Source organism: Dipodomys spectabilis, unplaced genomic scaffold (assembly GCF_019054845.1).
Source record: "Dipodomys spectabilis isolate Male_0828 unplaced genomic scaffold, ASM1905484v1 ptg000281l, whole genome shotgun sequence".
Classification (NCBI taxonomy): domain Eukaryota; kingdom Metazoa; phylum Chordata; class Mammalia; order Rodentia; family Heteromyidae; genus Dipodomys; species Dipodomys spectabilis.
The window spans coordinates 273,695-280,409 of NW_024870958.1; positions in this window are offsets into that span (position 1 = coordinate 273,695).

The following is a 6,715-nucleotide window of genomic DNA, read 5'->3' on the forward strand; positions in this document are numbered from 1 at the left end:
AGGATACCACATGTCCTAGTTTCTGAGAATAAGAAAAAGTTGCCACCAGCTTTGTACACTTGTATGATGTACATACTACTAAGGCCTTGCATTAATGAAGTCTTGAAATTCTAAATAATATTTAAATGAGAAGTTCTCTATCTTCATTTTCACATTTGGGAATCACTAAGTACCAAAGTTATCTAGAAGGCTAGGGTAAGAATATAGAAATTAAATCTGTCTTCTAATATTATAAAGATGATTCATGTCACTTTGATTTACAGTTTGTAAGGTAATAAAAAATAAGGTAAAATGGAAACAGTAAGTCAATTTTCTATCTTTCCTAACTTTCCAACAGAAATTAGAGAATCCAGTAAAAATACAGCAATCTCAGGATGCTATAGGATGTTATAGGATCACTAAATGGTGAAAAAAAATTTAACAAAAATGAGTCCTATGGAACAATGGGAAACAAAATCTATACCTACAGATTGTGATAGAGCTGGAAAATAGTTTCTACTATGCTAAGTCTTTATATTTTAGGTTTGTTTACACAACAACTTTCCTCTTTAAGAAATGACTCTATTAATACTCAAGTGTTCGCAGCTTATGACCCAGCAACACATAATGCTTCTAAATATAAACAAGCATGATACTGAGAGTAACCAAGGCTACTTGCATTGCTATAGCTGATAAAGAAGAATGATCGTGGGGAATAGTCAAACAATCTTGAAATTTTTCATACCTTTCCTCTTCTCCAACATTAGAAGTCCTAGTCTAGACATGTAAAATTTCAATAAATTATTTTTATATTTTTTATTGTTCACACTAAAGCAAATACACTTTTCCTCTTTGCAAGCCTGACTTTGAACGAGTCAGACTCTCACCATTATTTTATAGACAAATGTTTACTGCTTTGGCTTAGGTGTTTTCGTGCCATTGCGTGTTGCTCTCTATTATTTTGGCAACTTCATAGGAAAACAAGATAAATCCATGTTATGTTGGATTGTTCAAAGTCAAGCTGTCTTCAGTTTTCTGTTCCCTTCTTCACTGCTAATTAAAGTTTAATTATTGCTCTTTAAATGATAACAAAAATGTGATACTTTAACCTATATTCTCTTTGAAACTGTTGATTACAGGAGTGTCTGCGATTGTTTATAATTGTTTTCAAATATTTTCCTTGGCTAATTTCATTATTGCCTTTGTTCCTGTCTTCTAATCAGGAACATAAGGTTACACAAAAGATCTTCCTAAGTAGTAGGATGTCAGGCAGAAAAAAATAGATGTATAATTAAACCTTTGCATCTTTTAAGAGACTGAAAAGCTCAGAAGACATTTTGTTATTACTGGTACGGTTAAGATGACTTGAATGTTTTGGTTCTTAAACTAAGTGAAATGCATGTACAATGTTACACTTGTTCCAAAAAATGATTATGGTTTATTATTTTCTGCTTCAATGAGATGAAACCTCTTACAAGGCTGAAGGGCATATTTATTTTAGTGTAGAAGGATTAATGTTAGAAAGTCAAGGGAGCACTGCCTATCACATATCAGTTAATTATACTTATGGCACATAAGTATATAAACACACAAATATGAATTGAGTGAGAAATGTGTGATTTACACAATTGATTCAATGACAACTAACACCAGAAAACACTTCTCTACATTTATATAAAGTATTATATCTAGTGAGGCTTTAAACGTTTTATAATATATATTTTAACATTTATGCCAAAATATTTGTTTGTATGTAACTGTTTATTTTTAGTTTTTGTTGATCATGGAGCTTGAAATCTTGACCTGGACGATGTCTGTCAGGTCTTCAGCTGAAGGCTAGTGCTCTACCACTTGAGCCACAGCCAGTTTTCTGGTGGGTCATTGGAGATAAGAGTCTCACAGACTTTCCAGCCAAGGCTGGATTTGAAATATGATTCTCACCTGTCAGCCTCCTTAGTAGCTAGGGTTACAAGCATGAGCCATTGGCGCCTAGTTACATAATTATTTTTTACACATTTATGAAGTATGGAATGGTAATCCCATTCATTTATATGTTGCTCAATGATCAAGCTACATCATATCCATTAATTTCTGCATGTAACATTTCTTTATAGTGAGAATGCTCAAAAACTTATCTTCTGGCTATGATGAAATATGTATTCTTAACTATAATCACTTTGCTTATTGTAGTATAAAATTAATATATTTACTTTTAGTAATGGAAGTCTGCTAATTAAAGTTGTATAAAACATGAATTGTAAAGTGAAAGAAATTCATAGTTACATTACTTGTTTAAAGAAAATGATTTTGCATTTTTTTCAATTATATTTCTTTGGAATGTGTAATACTCATTGATTTAACTTAAAATTGATAACAATTACATTATATCAAGTTGATTCAAACTTGTATTTGAAAATTGCACTCTTAACACAAATATACTTCTACTTTCTTCTAACACATAATTAAAATAACAGTATAAGAAAGTTTGGTGTTAGCTGTTCATGTGTAGAATCATAGAAACTCAGGAGGCTAAGACCTGAATATTTTAGTTCAATATCAGTCGAAACAGACAAAACTGTGAAAACTTATCTCCAATTATGTAGCAGGAAGCAGAAGGTGAGGATGTGGCTCAAGGAATAGTGTGTCATCAGCCATGAGCAAAAAATACAACAGAGACCATTAAACATTGAGTTCAAGCCCTAAAAATTTCATATACATATAAGACAACAACAAAAAAGTAGTATGAACATCAATAATAAAGACAAAATAAAGCGGAAAAAGTCAGATAATGTGATGTTAGGAAAACTGACCCTCAAATATGTATTTTAATGTTTTTGTTTCTTTCATGCATGTGTTTCTAACGCATTTATAAGATTATTTCTTTGTTGCTTTGTATGTCCCTCCCCCACAGTGTAACCCCCGCTTTCACTATATTTGATGTCAGTATAACATGTGGAGGAGACGGGGACAAACAAGTCGTTTAAGGATTCAGGTGGACCTGTTGCAACAATGAGAAGTACAAAATGTCATGTCAAAACCAGCTTTACAATGTCGGTGTGGGGGGGGGGAGGGGGATGTGATTGGGTGGGGGGGAGGGAGGAGGGTGGGAAGGGAGGTGAAGGGTAAACAAAGGAGGAGGCTGCAATGTTTGGTAAGAAATGTATGCATTATCCTGCCCATGTAATTGTAACCCCTCTGTACAGTATGTTCTCAAATAAAATAAAATTAAAAAAAAAGAAGACAAAATAGTAGAAAGATCATGAGAAACGTTGTGTGAACATCTGGAAGTCAGAAATCATTTGACAGAATTTTGATTCATGAGAGGTAAAAGTCACAGTATAATTTGAACAATCTCATTGTAGTCTTTTGTGTTGAAACCTGACTATTGGGTAACATGTGAAAGAACAGACTGGATTACCTGATATAGCAGACATTACCTGTAACTATACACCATCCCACTCTGCAAAAATCTAAAATCGTGCTTGTTAACTTAAAAAGAACTCCATGCTAGAGACTTTTTGGTCCACACTGACTGGGGCTTCAGACCAGTCCTTTTTAAAATAAACACTCCTGTTTTGCTCCCCTTCCCTGCTGCAGCTATTCCTTACTAAGCTGGCACCAAGCCACTCCCTAGAATTGGGTAAGAGCATTTACTGATGATCTTCCAACTTCTCTCTGTGGCTCTGGATAGCCAGACACTTGTAGCTAAGATGGATTACTTTGATATCCAGGTTGTCTCAAACTGGAGATAAACATGTAATGGATATGTCAACCTGAGTTAGTTTCAAACTATGATCTTCAGATCTGAGCCGCTATGCTCAGCCCAGTATTTCCAGTAAGTTACTTAATCTTTCTGACACTCAGTTTCTTCCTGTGTGGAGAGTGAAAAGAATTACTTTGTGGACCTTAGAATCCAGTGGGAGTTATGACTGGCTGCAGGAAATAAAAGTGTTCAGGATGTGCGGACATTCCTGGAAATTAATTCCAGGAATTGGAAACAAGAGGGATTTTTGTGTTCTTGTTTATCCTTTTATGGACATTGAAGGAGCCACAGAAATTCAAGGAGAACAGGGAAACAAATGCAGCCGTTGTACTCTGTCGATATTATATTCACAATGAGCTATACTTGTGGATAGGGACAGGAGGGAAAATCAGAGAGAGAACAAAGTGATGAGATTCTCAAACAAGAAGTGAACTCATTAGCGACTTATAAAATGGTGATCCGTATGTACACTACCTTAACCAAAACCATTTGAAAAATCCAGGTTGATGATTCTCTCTGCCAATTTTTGTAGAGGCCCTTAAGACTCAGGCTCACCTGGAGTTGTTGAAGGTCACATTATATGATAATTAATGTAGAGACAGAATCTCTTAAGAAATGTTATGAAAAGTATTTCATTCTTAGTACCTCTTTCTCTTTGAGTGGCGATTCTACACGTTGTTGTCAAAGCTAAATTTTTACTTTTTGTTTTTAGTACTTGTCAGGTGTTGAATCCTTCTTAAAGCTTTGTGACAAAGGTCTGCTATATCTTGGCATCCTGCCCCTAAATAAAATGGCATTTAATCTTTGAAACTAATGTACTTGAGTATGAGTTTTATTTATTGATTTAATTTGTTGGTGGTGGTGAACTCGGCCTGCTTGCCATCCCTCAGCTCTTCAGCTCAAGACTAGTGCTCTACCACTTGAGCCACAGTACCACTTCTACCTTTTTCTGCTTAGGTGTTGCTGAGGAATCAAACCCAGGGTCTCGTGCATTCAAGGTAAGCTGTCTAAAACTGAGCCACCTTCTCAGCCCCTTTGAGTGGTATGTTTGTGAACGGGTCTATCAAGCAGATCTATTGAGCAAATGTATTCATTTGCCACTAGACATATTCAAAATTATGAATTATCTGATATTTTAATGAATAAAACTGTTATCATTGATACTAAGAAGTGTTTGTCTCCCCATACTAAAAATAGAGGAGGGTATTTTAAACTAAAACTACAAAAGAAATTTTAAGATCTTGTTGCTAACAAATGTTTCCAGGTGTTATTACATTAAACAGAAAATTCAAAATGTGTTTTCTTCATGAATACAGAGATCAAAGGTCTTATAATTCTTATTTCAAGATGCAATTAAAGGGGAAAAACAGTCAGGAGGTAAAATTTATACTGAATGTTAATAGTTAAAGATGAAAAGAAGATCCTAGATGACAAACTAAAGACAAAGCAATATCAGAGCACTATATGCTCAATATTAAATAAGAAGTTTTAATTGAAAAATTGAGCTGGAATGTGCACATCAGGCAAAAACAAGAAATTAGAGCCTACAACCAACAAAGAAACACCATAATGCATATCTCAGAAAAAGGAAAAAAGTTCCTTGTCCTTGATTTCAATGATACATATAACCCCCCAAAACACACACACACACACACACACACACACACACACACAAATGAATGTATGCAACAGCTCAACTTACATCCGTTCAACATGAATAAAAAATCTTCCTATAATATTTGGAACTTTAATAGTTTCTAGTCTTGGGAATAATTGATATCAGATGCATAAGAAATATTTTCTGAATAACACTATGTTATGTAAATGAGAATTTATGATAGTTATATCTCTGAATCTCGAAAGAATTAAACAAGAGACAATACCAATCTGGGACTATATTTCTACCAGCTATTCTGCAAAGGCTTAAAAAAAGTTATGACATCCAATATTAAATACCAAATAAATACAAATAATACATGTGTAAGTGAAGTGAAAGACAGTGATCAGAGACCTATGCTGCCTCGAATTCACAGCAGGCTGCACACTGTGACACCTTTGATTCTGCTGTGCCAGGCCCACAGTTCTTTTCCTCAGAGCAGTAGCCCTGCTGGGGTTGGGGATGGGGGCTCTGTGGAGAGTGAGGAGGCCACAGGGGAGGCCGAGCTTTGGTTGGGGCTGAGGGCGGTGGGGAGATGATGGTGGGGAGGCCCTGACGGAGGCTGTGAAGGGAGGAAGAGGCAGCAGCAGCCCTAAAGGCAGCTGGGTTCTGGGGAGTGTCTGTGAGGTGTGGAATTTGGGTGGATTTGCTAGGGTCTGTTTGCTTGGTGAGGAGAGGAAGAAGTCTCGAGTCCCACCCAAACATACAATGAAAAATGAGACAACCAATGGCTGAAGAATTACAAGAACAAAGGCAGGGACTTATAGGTAACCTCTACGGGCAGTGAGGGCAGCAAGGCTGGGCCTGTGGTTGTCATGCATCTCTCGATGCCTTGGAAGTGAGGGCCAGCTCTGCTGTGGGCTAGGCCTCGCTCTTGCCTTCAAGCAGGCACCAGGAATTGTCAGCACAGCCTCAGCCTGCTCCATGGAGCTGGCCTGTTGTGAGTGCTGTAGCCTGGGCAGCTGCTAGGAGGCTATACACAGCAGGGCAGAGGAAGCATGGCTCGTAGGCTCTGCTCCAGCCCAGCCAAGCTCAGGGCCACTTGGGAAGTTCCAGCTCTGGATCAGGACCAGGCACTGCTCCTCGGCCAAGTAGGGCCTCTGGGGAACTGTGCAGTGGCCGCCACGTGTGGGTTGTGAACCTCCTTAGAATGGCCGAGGAGTCTCAATGGAGAAGTGCATTTGCTTCTGTGCCTCTCCCATCTTCTGGATTCCTGGCTCTCCTCCTGCCTCCTGCCATGTCCAACCACAGGAGTCAACTTCTCCACGCCACTGAGAGGCCATCCCAGAGATGCTCACAGGGCTTTCTAGGCTGCT